This window comes from Scyliorhinus torazame, chromosome 15, assembly GCF_047496885.1.
Source record: "Scyliorhinus torazame isolate Kashiwa2021f chromosome 15, sScyTor2.1, whole genome shotgun sequence".
Lineage (NCBI taxonomy): Eukaryota > Metazoa > Chordata > Chondrichthyes > Carcharhiniformes > Scyliorhinidae > Scyliorhinus > Scyliorhinus torazame.
The window spans coordinates 171,121,224-171,139,021 of record NC_092721.1 but is presented as its reverse complement, the minus strand read 5'-3'; the positions used below and the strand labels follow the sequence as shown (position 1 = coordinate 171,139,021).

General features: G+C 54.9%; 1 protein-coding gene across 5 annotated transcripts in view; it reads left to right on the top strand.

The window, feature by feature from the left end:
• The first annotated feature begins 8,670 nt into the window (after window positions 1-8,670).
• LOC140391985 (F-box-like/WD repeat-containing protein TBL1X) overlaps window positions 8,671-17,798 on the top strand; it is a 424,525-nt gene continuing 415,397 nt past the window's right edge. For all 5 annotated transcript variants that reach the window (XM_072477106.1, XM_072477097.1, XM_072477098.1 and 2 more), the window contains exon 1: window positions 8,671-9,152. The gene's annotated coding sequence lies outside the window, so the exon portion shown is untranslated. The remainder of the gene's footprint in view (window positions 9,153-17,798) is intronic.

Sequence of the window (17,798 nt, the reverse complement as noted above, 5' to 3'; positions counted from 1 at the left end):
GTCTTGGGGAGGGGAGGTGAGGGAGGAGGTGGAAGGTGGAGCCGAGGGGAACGGGGAGCCGAGGGGAACGGAGGGCCGAGGGGAACGGGGAGCCAAGGGGAACGGAGGGCCGAGGGGAACGGGGAGCCAAGGGGAACGGAGGGCCGAGGGGAACGGGGAGCCGAGGGGAACGGGGAGCCGAGGGGAACGGGAAGCCGAGGGGAACGGAGGGCCGAGGGGAACGGGGAGCCGAGGGGAACGGGGAGCCCAGGTGGGACTGGGGAGTGGAGGGGGGATCGGGAGAAGAGGGGGGGGGGGTCGGGAGAAGAACGGGGTCGGGAGAAGAGGGGGGGGTCGGGAGAAGAGGGGGGGGTTGGGAGAAGAGGGAGGTCTGTAGAAGACGGGAGTCTGGAGATGACGGGGGTCTGGAAAAAGGGGGTCTGGAAAGAGGGCGGCCTGGAGAAGAGGGGCTCAGGAGGAGAGGGGGAGTCGGGAGGGAAGGGGGGGTCAGGAGAAGATGGGGTGTCAGGGGAAGAGGGGTTCAGGGGAAGATGGGGGGCTCGGGAGAAGATGGGGGAGCTGGGAGAAGGGGGGGCCAGGAGAAGAGAGGGGGTTGGGAGAAAAGAGGGGGTCAGGAGAAGGGGGCAGCAGAAGAAGGTGGCGGCAGGAGGCATCAGGTGGGGTGGGGGACATCAGGTGGAGCAAAGGGGGCATTAGGTGGGTCAAAGGTGGCATCAGGTCGGGCAGGGGGCATCAGGTGGGGCGAGGGCATCAGGTGGGGTGGGGCATTCCACGCCCTTACTACTCTCTGATTAAAGAACCTACCTCTTGACATCTGTCTTATATCTATCTCCCCTCAATTTAAAGCTATGTCCCCTCATGCTAGACATCACCATCCGAGGAACAGAGCTCTCACTGTCCACCCTATCCAATCCTCTGATCATCTTGTATGCCTCAATTAAGTCACCTCTTAACCTTCTTCTCTCTAACGAAAACAGCCTCAAGTCCCTCAGCCTTTCCTCATAAGATCTTCCCTCAATACCAGGCAACATTCTGGTAAATCTCCTCTGCACCCTTTCCAATGCTTCCATCCTTCCTATAATGTGGGGGGAGGGTGTGTGGGAGGGAGAGGGGTGTATGGGAAGGGTTGTGTGTGGGGGGGAGGGTGTGTGTGGTGGGGAGGGTGTGCGTAGCGGGGTGTGTGTGTGTGGGGGGGGGGGGGAGTGAGTGTGTGTGTGTGTGGCTGGGTGGGGGGTGGGTGTGTCGGGGTGTGTGGTGGTGGAGGGGTATGTGGGGGAGGGGTGTGTGTGGGGGGAGGAGTGTATGTGTGGGGGGTTGGAGTGTGTGCGGGGGCGGGGTGTGAGATGTGGGGAGGCTATGTGTGCGGGGGGGGAGGGTACGTGTGTGGGGGAGGGGGTGTGTGGGGGGGAGGCTGTGTGTGTGTGCGTGGGTGTGTGTATGGGGGCAGGGTGTGTGTGTGTGTGTGTGTGTGGGCAGGGCAGTGTGTGTGTGGGTGGGGGAGGGTGTTTGCGGATCGGGAGAGGGTGTGTGTGTGGGTGGGGGTGCGTGTTTGTGTGGGGGTCGGGTGTATGTGGGAGGGGGTGTGTGTGGGGGGGAGAGGGTGTGTGGGGTGGGGGAGGATGTGTGTGGGGGAGAGGGGAGTGTGTGGGTAGGGGTGTGTCAGTAGGGGAGAGGTGTGTGAGTGGGTACGGTGAGTGTGTATGTGGGTGGGGAGAGTGTGTGTGTGTGGAGTGAGGGTGTGTGTGAGGGGGGTGGGCGTGGTGTGGGGGGGGGGAGGTGTTTGTGGGGGGGGGAAGGTGTTTGTGGGGGGGAGGGTGTGTGTGTGGGGAGCATGTGTGTGGGGGGAGGGTGTGTGGGGTGGGGGAGGGTGTGTGTGTGTGGGGAGGGTGTGTGTGTGTGGGGGAGGGTGTGTTTGGGGGAGGGTGTGTGTTTGGGGGAGGGTGTGTGTTTGGGGGAGGGTGTGTGTGTGTGGGGGGAAGGGTTTTGTGTGAGGGGTGTGTGTGTGTGGGGGGGAGGGCATTTTGGGTAGGTGTTGGGGAAGGATGTGTGTTTGTGGGAAGGGGAGGGTGTGTGTAGAGGGGGTGAAGTTGTGTGTGTGGGGGAGGGGTTTGTGTGGGTGGAGGGTGTGTGCGGGTGTGTGGGAGGGTGTGTGTGTGTGGGAGGGTGTGTGTGTGTGGGAGGGGGTGTGTGTGTGGGAGGGGGTGTGTGTGGGAGGGGGAGGATGTGTGGGAGGGGGAGGATGTGTGGAGGGGGAGGGTGTGTGTGTGTGGAGGGGGGAGGGTGTGTGCATGGGGAGGGTGTGTGTGTGGGGGGAGGCTGTGTGTGTGTATGGGGGCAGGGTGTGTGTGTGTGGGGGGGGAGGGCAGTGTATGTGCAGGTGGGGAGAGGGGGTATGTGTGTGGGGAGAGAGGGGGCGTGTGAGGGTGGGGGAGGGTGTGTGTGCTGTGTGGGGGTAGGGGGAGGATGTGTGTGTGGGTGGAGTGTGTGGGGTGTGTGTGTGTGTGGGTGTGGGTGGGGGAGGGTGTGTGTGGGGTGAGGGTGTGTGTGAGGGGGGGGTGAGGGTGTGTGTGAGGGGGGGTGAGGGTGTGTGTGAGGGGGGTGAGGGTGTTTGTGAGGGTGGGTGTTTGTGGGGCAGGTGTGGGCGGGAGGGTGTGTGTGCCCCGAGCGTCTCTGTGTGGCGAGGGTATGTGTGGGGTGGGGGAGGGTATGTGTGGGGGAGGGGGTGGGGGACGGTGTGGGTGGGGGGAGTGTGTGTATGTGTGTGGATGGGGGAGGGTATCGGTTGGGTGTGTATGTGTGAGAGGGGGAGTGTGTGTTTGGGGAGGGTGCGTATGTGGGGGAGTGTGTGTCTGTGTGTGTGGGGGGGTGGGGGGTGTGGGGGAGGGAGGCGTTTGTGTGTGGGGGAGGGAGGCGTTTGTGTGTGTGTTGCGGGAAGGGTGTGTGTGTGTGTGATGCGGGAAGAGTGTGTGTGTGTGTGAGGGTGTGTGGATGGGGTGAGGGTGTGTGTGTGTGGGGGGAGGGAGTGGGAGGGGTGTTGTGGGAGGGGGAAGGGTGTGTGTGTGTGGAGGGGGGGGAAGGGTGTGTGTGTGTGTGGGGGAAGGTGTGTGGGATGTGTGTGGGGGGAGGGGGAGTGTGTGGGGGGGAAGAGTGAGTGTGGAGGGGGGATGTGGGGGAATGTGGTGGAGGGGGGAAGGGTGTGTGTGGTGGGGGGAGGGACTGTGTGTGTGGGTAGGAGATGGTGTGTGGGGGGAAGAGGGCGTGTGTGGTGGAGGAGGGGAGGGTGTGTGTGTGTGGTGGAGGGGGGGCTGTCTGGGGGGGAGAGGGTGTGTATTTGGGTGGGGAGAGGGTGTGTGTGGGGGAGAGAGGGTGTGTGTGGGGGGTAGAGGGTGTGTGTGGTGGAGGGGGGAGGTTGTGTGGGAGAGGGTGTGTGTGTTTGTGTGGGGGTGCAGGGGGGAGGGTGTGTGTGGGGGGAGGGCTTGTGTGTGTGGTGGGGGGAGGGTGTATGTGTGTGGGGAGGGTGTGTGTATGTGGGGGGGAGGGTGTGTGTGGGGGAGGAGCGAGTGTGTGTGGGGGGGGGGGAGGGTGTGGGGGGAGGGTGTGTGTGGGGGGGGAGGGTGTGTGTGGGGGGGGAGGGTGTGGGGGGAGGGTGTGTGTGGGGGGAGGGTGTTTGCGTGGTGGGGAGGATGTGTGCATGTGGGGGGGGGAGGGTGTGTGTGGGGGGAGGGTTGTGTGTGTGGGGTGAGGGTGTGTGTGGGGGAGGGTGTGTGTGCGCGTGGAGGGGTGTGGGGAGGGCGTGTGTGGGGGGGAGGGTGTGTGTGTGGGGGGGAGGGTGTGTGTGGGGGGGGGTGTGTGTGGGGGAGGGTGTGTGGTATGTGTGTGGGGGAGGGGGAGTGTGGGGGGGAAGAGTGAGTGTGGAGGGGGGATGTGGGGGAATGTGGTGGAGGGGGGAAGGGTGTGTGTGGTGGGGGGAGGGACTGTGTGTGTGGGTAGGAGATGGTGTGTGGGGGGGAAGAGGGCGTGTGTGGTGGAGGAGGGGAGGGTGTGTGTGTGTGGTGGAGGGGGGCTGTCTGGGGGGAGAGGGTGTGTATTTGGGTGGGGAGAGGGTGTGTGTGGGGGAGAGAGGGTGTGTGTGGGGGAGAGAAGGTGTGTGTGGGGGGGTAGAGGGTGTGTGTGGTGGAGGGGGGAGGTTGTGTGGGGGGAGGGTGTGTGTGTTTGTGTGGGGGTGCAGGGGGGGATGGTGTGTGGGGGGAGGGTGTGTGTGTGTGGGGGGGGGGAGCATGTGTGTGGGGGAGGGAGCGAGTGTGTGTGTGGGGGGGGAGTGTGTGTGTGGGGGAGGGTGTGGGGGGTGGAGGGTGTGTGTGGGGAGGGAGGGTGTTTGCGTGGTGGGGAGGGTGTGTGCACGTGGGGGGGGAGGGTGTGTGTGGGGGGAGGGTGTGTGTGTGGGGGAGGGTGTGTGTGGGGGAGGGTGTGTGTGCGCGTGGAGGGGTGTGGGGAGGGCGTGTGTGGGGGGGAGGGTGTGTGTGTGGGGAGGGTGTGTGTGTGGGGGGGGTGAGGGTGTGTGTGAGTGTGGGGGGGAGGGTGTGTGTGTGTGGGGGGGGGAGGGTGTGTGTGTGGGGGGGGGAGGGTGTGTGTGTGGGTGGGGAGGGTGTGTGTGTTGGGGGGGGACGGGGTGTGTGTGTTGGGGGGACGGTGTGTGTATGTTGGGGGGGAGGGTGTGTGTGTGTTGGGGGGGAGGGTGTGTGTGTGGGGGGGGGGAGGGTGTGTGTGTGGGGGGGAGGGTGTGTGTGTGGGGGGGAGGGTGTGTGTGTGGGGGGGAGGGTGTGTGTGTTGGGGGGGAGTGTGTGTGTGTGTGGGGGGGGGGAGTGTGTGTGTGTGTGGGGGGGAGGGTGGTGTGTGTGGGGTGGGAGGGTGGTGTGTGGGAGGGGGGAGGGTGGTGTGTGTGGGGGGGGGAGGGTGGTGTGTGTGGGGGGTGTGTGTGTGTGTGGGGGGGGTGTGTGTGTTTGGGGGGGGGAGTGTGTATGTTTGGGGGGGGGAGTGTGTGTGTGTGGGTGGAGGAGTGTGTGTGTGTATGTGGGGGTGTTTGGGGGGAGTGTGTGTGTGTGTGGGGGGGGTCTGGAGGGGAGGAGGAGGGAGGGTGTGCATGTGGGGGGGGTAGGAGGAGGGAGGGGTGTGTGTGTGCGGGGGGAGTAGGAGGAGGGAGTGTGTGTGTTGGGGGGGGATGAGTAGGGAGAGTGTGTGTGTGTGGGCGGGGGGTCTGGAAGGGAGGAGGAGGAGGGAGGGTGTGCATGTGGGGGGGGGTAGGAGGAGGGAGTGTGTGTGTGTGTGGGGGGGGGAAGTAGGAGGAGGGAGTGTGTGTGTTGGGGGGGGTCTGGGGGGGGGAGGAGGAGGAGGGAGTGTGTGTGTGTTGTGGGGGGGTCTGGGGGGAGGAGGAGGGAGTGTGTGTGTTTGGGGGGGAGTGGGGAGTGGGGGGGGTCTGGGGGGGAGGAGTGGGGAGTGGGGGGGGTCTGGGGGGAGGAGGAGGGAGTGTGTGTGTGTGGGGAGGGGGGGTAGGAGGAGGGAGGGGGGGTAGGAGGAGGGAGGGGGGTAGGAGGAGGGAGGGGGGTAGGAGGAGGGAGGGGGGTAGGAGGAGGGAGGGGGGGTAGGAGGAGGGAGGGGGGTAGGAGGAGGGAGGGGGTAGGAGGAGGGAGGGGGGTACGAGGAGGGAGGGGGGTAGGAGGAGGGAGGGGGGTAGGAGGAGGAGGGGGGTAGGAGGAGGGAGTGTGTGTGTTGGGGGGTGGTCTGGGGGGAGGAGGAGGAGGGAGTGTGTGTGTGTTTGTTGTGGGGACGTTTGGGGGGGAGGAGGAGGGAGTGTGTGTGTGGGGGGGTCTGGGGGGAGGAGGGAGTGTGTGTGTGTGGGGGGGTCTGGGGGGGAGGAGGAGGGAGTGTGTGTGGGGTGGGTCTGGGGGGGAGGAGGGAGTGTGTGTGTGGGGGGGGTCTGAGGGGGAGGAGGGAGTGTGTGTGTGGGGGGGGGTCTGGGGGGGAGGAGGAGGGAGTGTGTGTGTGTGTGGGGAGGGGGGGGTAGTAGGAGGGAGAGTGTGTGTGTGTGTGGTGAGGGGGAGGAGGGTGTGTGTGGTGGGGGGGGAGGAGGGAGTGTGTGGTGGGGGGGAGGACGGAGTGTGTGGTGGGGGGGAGGAGGGAGTGTGTGTGTGGGGGGGTCTGGGGGGGAGGAGGGAGTGTGTGTGTGTGTGGGGGGGGGGGGGTCTGGGGGGGGAGGAGGAGGGAGTGTGTGTGTGTGTGTGGGGGGGGTCTGGGGGGGAGGAGGGAGTGTGTGTGTGGGGGGGGGGTCTGGGGGGGGAGGGAGTGTGTGTGTGTGTGTGTGTGGGGGGGGGGGGTCCGGGGGGGGGGGTCTGGGGGGGAGGAGGAGGGAGTGTGTGTGTGTGGGGGGGTCTGGGGGGAGGAGGGTGTGTGTGTGGGGGGGGTCTGGGGGAGGAGGAGGGAGTGTGTGTGTGTGTGGGGTGGGGGGGAGGAGGGTGTGTGTGTGTGGGGTGGGGGGGAGGAGGGGGTGTGTGTTGGGTGGGGGGGGAGGAGGGTGTGTGTGTGTGTGGGGTGGGGGGGGGAGGAGGGGGTGTGTGTGTGGGGGGTGGGGGGGGAGGAGGGTGTGTGTGTGTGTGGGGTGGGGGGGAGGAGGGTGTGTGTGTGTGGTGTGGGGTGGGGGGGGAGGAGGGAGTGTGTGTGTGTGGGGTGGGGGGGGAGGAGGGAGTGTGTGTGTGTGTGGGGGGGGGTCCGGGGGGGGGGGGGGTCTGGGGGGGAGGAGGAGGGAGTATGTGTGGGGAGGTCTGGGGGGAGGAGGGTGTGTGTGTGGGGGGGGGGGTCTGGGGGAGGAGGAGGGAGTGTGTGTGTGTGTGGGGTGGGGTGGGGGGGGGGAGGAGGGTGTGTGTGTGGGGTGGGGGGGGAGGAGGGTGTGTGTGTGTGGGGTGGGGGGGAGGAGGGGGTGTGTGTGTGTGGGGTGGGGGGGGAGGAGGGTGTGTGTGTGTGTGAGGTGGGGGGGAGGAGGGTGTGTGTGTGTGTGGGGTGGGGGGGGGGGGAGGAGGGTGTGTGTGTGTGTGGTGTGTGGTGTGGGGTGGGGGGGGAGGAGGGAGTGTGTGTGTGTGGGGTGGGGGGGAGGAGGGAGTGTGTGTGGGGGGGGGTCTGGGGGAGGAGGAGGGAGTGTGTGTGTGTGTGGGGTGGGGTGGGGGGGGGGAGGAGGGTGTGTGTGTGGGGTGGGGGGGGAGGAGGGTGTGTGTGTGGGGTGGGGGGGGAGGAGGGTGTGTGTGTGTGGGGTGGGGGGGAGGAGGGGGTGTGTGTGTGTGGGTGGGGGGGAGGAGGGTGTGTGTGTGTGTGAGGTGGGGGGGAGGAGGGTGTGTGTGTGTGTGGGGTGGGGGGGGGGGAGGAGGGTGTGTGTGTGTGTGGTGTGGGGTGGGGGGGGAGGAGGGAGTGTGTGTGTGTGGGGTGGGGGGGGAGGAGGGAGTGTGTGTGTGGGGGGGTCTGGGGGGGAGGAGGGAGTGTGTGTGTGTGTGGGGGGAGGGTCTGGGGGGGGAGGAGGAGGGAGTGTGTGTGTGGGGGGGTCTGGGGGGGAGGAGAGAGTGTGTGTGTGTGTGGGGGGGGGGTCTGGGGGGGAGGAGGAGGGAGTGTGTGTGGTGGGTCTGGGGGGGAGGAGGGTGTGTGGGGGGGGGAGGAGGGTGTGTGGGGGGGGGAGGAGGGTGTGTGTGGGGGGGGAGGAGGGTGTGTGTGGGGGGGGGAGGAGGGTGTGTGTGGGGGGGGGAGGAGGGTGTGTGTGGGGGGGGAGGAGGGTGTGTGTGGGGGGGGGAGGAGGGTGTGTGTGGGGGGGGGAGGAGGGTGTGTGTGGGGGGGGGGAGGAGGGTGTGTGTGGGGGGGGAGGAGGGTGTGTGTGGGGGGGGGAGGAGGGTGTGTGGGGGGGGAGGAGGGTGTGTGTGGGGGGGTGTGTGTGGGGGGGGGGGAGGGTGTGTGTGGGGGGGGGAGGAGGGTGTGTGTGGGGGGGAGGAGGGTGTGTGTGGGGGGGAGGAGGTGTGTGGGGGGGGAGGAGGGTGTGTGTGGGGGGGGGAGGAGGGTGTGTGTGGGGGGGGAGGAGGGTGTGTGTGGGGGGGGGGGGAGGAGGGTGTGTGTGGGGGGGGGGGAGGAGGGTGTGTGTGGGGGGGGAGGAGGGTGTGTGTGGGGGGGGGAGGAGGGTGTGTGTGGGGGGGGAGGAGGGTGTGTGTGGAGGGGGGAGGAGGGTGTGTGTGGGGGGGGAGGAGGGTGTGTGTGGGGGGGGGAGGAGGGTGTGGGGGGAGGAGGGTGTGTGTGGGGTGGGAGGAGGGTGTGTGTGGGGGGGGAGGAGGGTGTGTGGGGTGGGGGAGGAGGGTGTGTGGGGTGGGGGGAGGAGGGAGTGTGTGTGTGTGTGTGTGGGGGGGGGAGGAGGGTGTGTGTGTGGGGGGGAGGGTGTCTGGGGGGGAGGAGGGAGTGTGTGTGTGGGGGGGGGGGAGGGTGTCTGGGGGGGGGGGGGGAGGGTGTCTGGGGGGGGAGGAGGGAGTGTGTGTGTGTGGGGGGGGGGGGGGGAGGAGGGAGTGTGTGTGTGTGTGTGGGGGGGGATCCCTGACTGAGCTTCACTCTCTGGGTGCCTGTGCGCGCGGCCTCCTTCTCCGCTACTGCTGCTGCTCCCCCCCCTCTATCCCCCTCTATCCCTCTCTCTCTCTCTCTGTCTCACACTCACTCAGACTCTGGGAAATGAATGTTTTAGAAAGCAGCAGCAGCAGCAGTTTCTGACGCCATTCCGCGATCAACTTTTACCTCTCTCCCCTCCCCCACCGTCTCCTCACCCTCTCTCTCTCTCTCTCTCTATTTCCCTCCCTCCTCATTTCCATTCGCCACCACATCGTTTCGGTGTCATTAGCTTTGGATCAAGACATACATGCAAACTATAGTTGATATTCTTTCAATTATAGGCCTTTCCGAGGCGCACATTGACGGGCTACAGAAGAGAGAGACAGCCTGGTGATGAGTAATACGTGAAAAAGGCTTCTTTTAACCCTTCAAAAAATATATATTAAAAAAAACACAAAAAAGTAGTTTGGAGCTTTTCGTTGTTTGTGGAAGTGAAAACAAGCTCTGGGTTTTGTTTAAAAACAGCATTGTTTCAGGTAAGATGTTTATATATAGACACAGCATTGATCTAAACAACTTTCCAAGATGTTACTTGGGTTATATTATTTGTTCTGACTTTTTAAAAGAGCAGTTAAACTGAAATAGTTCTGGTTTGGTGGGGGAGGGGTGCTTACAGTTTGGAGATGGGGCTTGCTTCTAAATGGCACTTTCTGTGACTTGGGAATATTAATTACTGTCATTCAGGGATCCTTAACATCAAGCAGCGTAGTGTTCATTAGGAGAAAAAAATATAGGTTGAAGTAGCGGCTCAACGAGTTGATCTTTCATGGTTAACTACCATTTGTTTTCCATAAAAGCAAGTTCTTTGAGTGAAATGAATGAAATATATGCGCATGTGGTCGCTGATACAATTGCGGACGAATGCTGAAAAGCACAAGAGGTTATAATGTATTGATTTTACACATGACACATTGTATACATAATGATAACAATTGCTTCTTTCGTGAAACTAGGTCACGGATAGGTATGGCTACCATTTCTGTGTATTTAAGTGTGGATCGTTTCAATGCACGAATGATTATTTTGATGCCCAGAGCTTTTGGTCAAACCCTGGGAAAAGTGTAAAATTTGAAATATTCGCCATGCAGATGGCGTGGATTGCCTCAGCAATGTGTTGGGGGAGGGGAAGCACACTGATTCAGTGTTTTATAGTAGGGAAACCACATATAATGGAGTCTGTTCACACACAATATTGTGTTATTAAAAGTGTGTTTATTCTCCATATTTGCTGTTTGCCATTTGGTAAACTTGGTGTCAATGTACAGTACATTTTATGCAGCTTAATTGAATGTGTGCACACATTTTAAATGTATTTTCAATTTATTTCCGACCAAACCATGTTGCAATTTTTAGGTTGTGAATAGTTGAAGCAAAGAGCTTTTATAAATAGTATTCACAGAAACAATAAACCGTGAACCTTATTTCCACAGCTATTGCACCATGATGACATAGTTACATCACTTAACTGTTTTCCCCAGTCTTACAAATTTGGAAATAAAAGTTTGAAATTGCAACAATCCCATGAATATGGTCAATAATACTTTTGTTATGAAATTTTGTTTTTATTTTCACTCGAGATTGGCTGAAATCCACCTCCCGTTGGCAGTTTTACATTGCGTGTATAAAGATGGTTTTGAAGATGTTCTATTTATACTAGGTTGGTTAAAAAAAAACATTTTACATCACCTGTGACCAAATCCTACAGAATGGGAAGGATCCCGTTCAGTTGCTGAGCTGTGGTGAGTTAGTGGCTCTCAACAGTTTAGATCAGGATGGTTACCCTCAATGCCTCTGGGTTTGAGAGTGGAAACAGTCAGCCAGGATTCCCATTCCGGAATGCTACTTAGTGACCTCAGCTGGAAAATACCTGTCTGTTGACATCTGATGAGAACAGGACTTGCCTTGGCTAGGATGCCTGTCAAGGCCAAACAGTTGATCTTGCCATCTTTGTACCAAAGTTGCAGGCAGATAGAAACCATGTACTTAAAATCACGTAGAGATTCTAGGCCGTGTCTGAAAAATATCCCTTTGAGCTAGGAGGAATCTGAAGATCCTTGCGAGGGTGCAGAGGAGGCCACAGTCTAAACCAATTGGGACCGAGATGAGGAGAAATTTCTTCACCCAGAGAGTGGTGAGCCTGTGGAATTTGTTACCATAGGAAGCAGTCGAGACCAAAACATAGTGTGTTTTCAAGAAGGAGTTAGCTCGTGTCGAAGGGGATCGAAGGATATTGCGGGGGGGGGGGACACACACACACAGATTGCTGAGTTGGATGATCATAATGAATGGTGGAGCAGGCTCGAAAAGCCAAATGACCTACTCCTGCTTCTATTTTTCTATGTTTCTATATTTATCAGAATGATTCCACGGGTGAAGAATTTAACCACGAGGCTCTGTTTGATAATCTGAGGTTGTTCTCCTTGGAGCAAAGAAGATTGAGGGGAGATTTGATGGAGATGTTCAAGGTTATAGTGCGGCACAGCGGGTAGCACTGCTGCATCACAGCGCCAGGGACCCGGGATCAATTACGGACATGGGTGATTGGAGTTTGCACGCTTTCCCCTTGTCTTTTAAAAAAAATCTTTATTGTCACAAGTAGGCTTACATTAACACTGCAATGAAGTTACTGTGAAAAGCCCTTAGTCGCCACATTCCATTGCCTTTTCGGGTACACAGAGGGATAATTCAGAATATCCAATTTACCTAACAGCACGTCTTTCGGGGCTTGTGGGAGGAACCCCACGCAGACACGGAGAAGGTGCAGACTCAAGCCAGGAATTAAACTGGGACCCTGGAGCTGTGAAGCAACAGTGCTACCCACTGTTGCTGCCCTTGTCTGCGTGGTTTCCACTAGATGCGTCAGTTTCCTCTTACAGACCAAAGATGTGCAGGTTAGGTGGGGTTGCGGGGATAGGGTGGGGGAGTGGGCCTCGATAGGATGCTCTTTCAGAGGGTCAGTGCCGAATCTATGGGCCAAATGCACTGTAGGGATTCTATGCTTATGACAGGTTTAGATAAAGTGAACAAAGAAAAGCTGTTATTTTATAGTGTAAGAACTAGGACAACATAGATTTAAGGTTTTGGGAAAGATGAAGGAATGTGAGGAAGGGTCTCTTTTGTGCAGCAGGTAGTTTTGACTTGAAACTCGCTACCTACGAGGGTGGAGAAGTGGAGAAAATGAATGGTTCCAAAGAAATTGGATCGACAATTGAGAGAAATAAAGTTGCAGCGCTAATAATATTTGTGCAGCACGGTGGTGCAGTGGTTAGCACAGCTATCTCACGGCGCCGAGGTCCCAGGTTCGATCCCAGCTCTGGGTCACTGTCCGTGTGGTTTGCACATTCTCCCCGTGTTTGAATGGGTTTCGCCCCCACAACCCAATGATGTACAAGATCGGTGGATTGGTCACGCTAAATTGCCCCTTAATTGGAAAAAATGAATTGGGTGCTCTAAATTTATTTTAAAAATACTATTTATTAGTGTCACAAGTAGGCTTACATTAACACTGCAATGAAGTTACTGTGAAAATCCCCTAGTTGCCACACTCCGATGCCTGTTCAGGTGCACTGAGGGAGAATTCAGAATGTCCAAATTACCTAACAGCACATTTTTCAGGACTAGTGGGAGGAAACCGGAGCACCCGGAGGAAACCCGTGCAGACACCACACAGACAGTGACCCTAGGTGGAATCAAAACCAGGTTCCTGGCGCTGTGAAGCAACAGTGTTTACCACTGTGCAGCCAAGGGATACAGCACGGAATAGCACAGGTTGTTTTGCTCTACTGTCATTACTTGATGTGCTGAATGGCCACCTTCCTCCCCTTTATCATTCTGCGTCAAGCTAACAGAGGTTTGGGTAGCTCGGTGGCGCTGTGGTTAGCACTGCTGCCTCATGGCGCAGATACTGCGTTCAATACTGACCCTGGGTCACTGTCCGTGTGCAGTTTGCACATTCTTCTTGTGTCTGCCTGGCTTTCACTCCCACAACCCAAAAATGTGCAGGAGAGGCAGATTGGTTACGCTAAACTGCCCCTTAATTGGGAAAAAAGAATTGGGTACTTTAAATTTTTATTTATTTTTTAATCTAAAAAGCAACCAGAGGGCTAATAGTGCCCATAGAAGCATTTAAATTCTCTTCCCGTATCTAGTGGTGCACTAAGGCAAACTTCCATCTGTTCCTGTCGCCAGAGGCTTATAGCTTGAGGGGCGCCTCTCCGCATCAAGTGTGGCTGACCAAAAGTCTCTCCTACTCTTACCACTTTGAAATTGACTTTAAAATTTTTTTTTAAAGTACCCAATTCTTTTTTTCCCCAATTAAGGGGAAATTTAGCGTGGCCAATCCACCTACCCTGCACATCTTTGGGTTGTGAGGGTAATACCCAAGCAGACACGGGGAGAATGTGCAAACTCCACACGAACAGTGATCCCCGGGCCAGTTCCCGGTGCCATGAGGCAGTAGTGCGAACTACTGTGCCACTGTGCCGCCCTTCTCCCATTCTGACCAGCTGCCATTGGTGTGTTGGAAGGATTTTTGCAGGTTTATGCTCAACTTTGTTTTGGCTGCATAATGAGCATTCCTTTCATGGCCATCGAGTGCTGGGGTGGGAAATGAACACAAAGCTTCTGGCTCAGAGACAGGGTGCTACCCACTGGGTCACAAGATCTCCATCCATCTAGGCATATGCAGCAAGAAAGATTTAGGGGTGAAGACTCGGCAAAATACGTGGAAAAACAATTGTGGTGGCTAAAGGATCAGCTTGGTAGCTCAACGAGCTCTTTTGGCTGCTGTATGGAAAATCATGTTAGGTGACATGTGATGTAAAAAATTTGTGTAATGGTTATCATAGATATCATAGAATTTAAAGTGTAGAAGGAGGCCATTTGGCCCATCGTGTCTGCACCGTCCCTTGGAAAGAGCACCCTACTTAAGCCCCACACCTCCACCCCATCCCCGTCACGCAGTAATCCCACCTAACTTTTTTGGGACACTAAGGGCAATTTAGCATGGCCAATCCACCTAACCTGCACATCTTTGGACTGGGAGGAAACTGGAGCACCCAGAGGAAACCCACGCAGACACAGGGAGAACGTGCAGACTCCACACAGACAGTGACCCCAGCTGGGAATCAAACCTTGGACCCTGGCGCTGTGAAGCAACCGTGCTAACTACTGTGCTACCCGTGCTGCCTACGGTAGTTACAGAGTTACTGAAAATCTTTAGTACTGTAACTAAACATTGATCTAAACATGCCCATTTTTGAGGATGTTTTTAGTACATTATGTGTAAAATATAGATGGTGTAAGTAGTCTTATTGATAGATTTTGTTTTTACACTATGTTGTTTAGTCCAAAATAATTGGGTCACCAATGTAGATTTTCAATTTGAACTATGACACATAAAGGACTATTTATTATAATGGAGGTTAACATTTTGTGGTTGCAATACTGGCAGAAAATCCCAGCTGCCCATTTTTTCTTTATGAATTTAGAGTACCCAATTCATTTTTTCCAATTAAGGGGCAATTTAGCATAGCCAATCCACTTAGCCTGCACATCTTTGGGTTGTGGGGGCGAAACCCACGCAAACACAGGGAGAATGTGCAAACTCCACACAGACAGTGACCCAGAGCCGGAATCGAACCTGGGACCTCGGCGCCCTGAGGCAACAGGGCTAACCCACTGCGCCACCGTGCTGCCCAGCTGCCAGTTTTACAACTGGGTGTGTAAATCTTGTTTTCCTATCATCCCATGTGTTCATTGGCTCCCATTCAGCAATATCTTGATTTTAAAATTCTGATTCTCGTTTTCAAATCCCTCTTTGGCTTCATCCCTCTCTACTTTTCTCTCCTCCTCAAAGACTCCCATCAAATCCTGACTTCTTTGAGCAATCTTTCATCATCTGATCTAATATCTCCCATACGTGGGTTGCTGCCATAGTTTCCCAGTCCAGCAACACCACAAATTAAAAATCCACATCCGTGTGTTCAAATCCCTCACAGCCTTGGCCCTCCCTCCTCCCTATCTCTGTAACCTTCTCCAACTCTCCATGAACACTGCGTGCTTCCAATTCCGCCCTCGTATTCATCCCCAATTTGCATCACCCCTCTGTTGGCTGCGGTGCTTTCAGCTGTCTAGGCCATAAGCTCTCAAATTACCATCTTAAACGTCTCTGTGCTGCACCCCTCTCTCTCTCTTTCTCTCCATGCCCCCCCCCCCCCCCCTTTTAGGACATTCCATAATCCATCTTTGATCAAGCTTTTAGTGATATGATCTCGTTTCTCCTTGTGTGACTCCATTTCACATTGTATCTGATGTTGCTGCTGTGAAGCAACTATTGGAAGTTTTATTTTATGAAAGACACAATGTAAATTCAAATCATCGTCACAATAGAAGTTTTGTGACTGTAAAATTGTCATGATGTCTCAATGGGTGAATACATTTTGCAGCTTTGAGTCTTACTCCCAAGACATGCAGATCAGGAAGCCTAGCTTCATTACTAAAGGCTAGTTAGTGCCTTCTGCAGAAAGTGATTTGATATTATTCAAATAAGTTCAGTGACCTGCATTTTCATTGCCATTGCAAAATTCAATAAATGTGGTATAGCTTGTAAGTGTAGAAATTCACAAATCGTGGCATTGCTCCAAATTAGTTGGCCTATTCATAAGCATTTTTAGGAAAAGGACAGCTGGTCCAGTAAGCCTTCACATTGGTAGTGGCTTTCAACCTGCCTTCTCAAACATTTTCCTGCCTTCTCCACAATGTTATGATGCAAATGTTTATTATCAAGTTCCTCTTTCCCCTATTTTAATGGAGGTGTTAACCTGAGTAATGTATCTGTTAAAATACTGCAGAAGAATTTGACTTCTGTTAAGTGTCTGTATGATAACATTGCTGTCACTCATTTTTGCTTTTGTGCCCCTTTTAATCATGTCTTTCTCCAGAAACCTACCTTTGGTGGAGTTCATTTATTTTATGGAATTCAGTCACCTAGTCTAGTGACATATTCCATATATTTGACGCTCTCAAGTGCAAATTAATTCTGCCTGAAGTCCCGATTAACTCAGAATTTCAAATTTACATCCCCCAAGTTTTGAATCCACTCGTTGTAAACAAATCATCAGCTTCAGCAAACCCGTTCATAAATGTTGAAAACTATTAGGTCTCCTGAAAGCCTCTTTGTTTTCTGCTGAAAACAGATATGACTTCTTCAGTAAATCCTTACAGCTTGGATTTCTGAGAACTGGTATTGGCCTTGTTGATCAATGCTGTGGGTTCTCAAATGCATTAACCCAGTCCTCATATTCTTTTCCCCTCTTAACACTGGCCAGGTGCAGTACATCTGAAATGTGCTCCGTCTGACCAGGTCTCGGGGCACACTAATTTGGCAAGCTGTATGGTATGTTCATACACACAGTGCAGGCCCCTTGCACAGCCTTGCACTCGTACAAGGAGGCCTGAGAGTGCAACAAACTGGTCTGAAGATATCCTGAGAGGCTGAAAAAGCAGCTTCGGCATACCTGCTCAGGCCATAGCTTGCTGTCTGGTTCAAAGAGGATCTTAGTTGCCATGCCCAGCTTCTTTCTATAGTCTTGCTGTCGAACCAAGGGAAAACTGATTTGTGAGGGTTAGGATGCCACCTTTTTCTGTTTAATTGTCTAGATATATTATGTATAGTACCTGCTAGTGTGATGAAAGCTTTAATGGTCTCCCAAATTCAGATAACATAGCTAGTTTATGATATTTTCTCTCAGTTCTTGGACATCCAGCTCTCTTCGTTTCAATGGTGACAAATAACATATAGCCTTTCTGTCCATTCGCGGCAAAATTTAGCCTGAGCCTATCCCAGTTCATCATCTTAACAGGAGCCCAATTAGTTAAGATTCAATGTAGAACATATTTTGTATTTCTGATCTCAGCACAATTGCTGATGTTTTGTTTTGTATTTTTGGAGTTTTCTCTTCTGTCCTTTGCAAACACTGACTCTGTGCTAGAACATCATTCAATGGATGTCAGTGATCATGAAAGAATGTTAGTGCGGCTGAGGACCCGGGTTCGAATCCCGGCCCTGGGTCACTGTCCCTGTGGAGTTTGCACATTCTCCCCATGTCTGCGTGCGCCTCACCCCAACAACCCAAAGATGTGCAGGTTCGGTGGATTGGCCACACTAAATTGCCCCTTAACTGGAAAAAAAATAATTGGGTACTCTAAATTTATTTAAAAAAATGAAAGGATGTTAGAATCCCAATAGTCATTTCAATGATGATTCTAGAGGAAGCATGTGTCACCTACTGATTCTCAGCCATTGTTGTTTTTGGAACTATTAGTGCAATCATTATCCATGGCAGTAAGGATGATGCTGTGTCACCCCAAGTGCACTTGACAATCTCCCTCAGGGAAGGCAAAATTCCTGAGGATGAATAGTGTGCTAAATCCCAGAATATCTGGCACTCGTACGAAGGACTCTTTGCAACTGGTCATTCCCAATTTGGACATTCAGTGAGTGATATCACTTTCAATAAGAAAATCAAAGGGTTTATTGGTAGGAACTTGCAATGTTAAGAACGTGAACTCTGAAAGACCAATGATGTGCATGACCCTCTCATGTTGTTACTACGGGGACTTTCCAAACTGAATGAACCCTTGAACTCTTCTCGAAATTTGGATGAGATATAGCACTTGCTGAGTATAGGCTAGATGGCATCATGGGTAATATTACTCTGTGAAAGAAAGACTTGCATTTATATAGCAACTTTCATGACCTGAGGACATCCCAAAGCACTTTACAGCCAGTGAAATACTTTTGAAATGGGTGGCAGGTGGTGCAGAAGTTAGCCTCACGGCGCTGAGGACCAGGGTTCGATCCCGGCCCCGGGTCACTGTCCATGTGGAGTTTGCACATTCTCCCTATGTTTGCAAGGGTCTCAACCCCAAAGATGTGCAGGGTAGGTGGATTGGCCAAGCTGAATTGTTCCTTAATTGGTAAAAAACGAATTGGATACTCTAAATTTGTTTTCAAAAAGTACTTTTGAAGTGTAGTCACTGTATAGGGGTACCAGAGAAATACTGAGTAGGCAGCCAAAATGGATCTTGTCCAGAATAGTTTTCAGATGCACATTTGCACT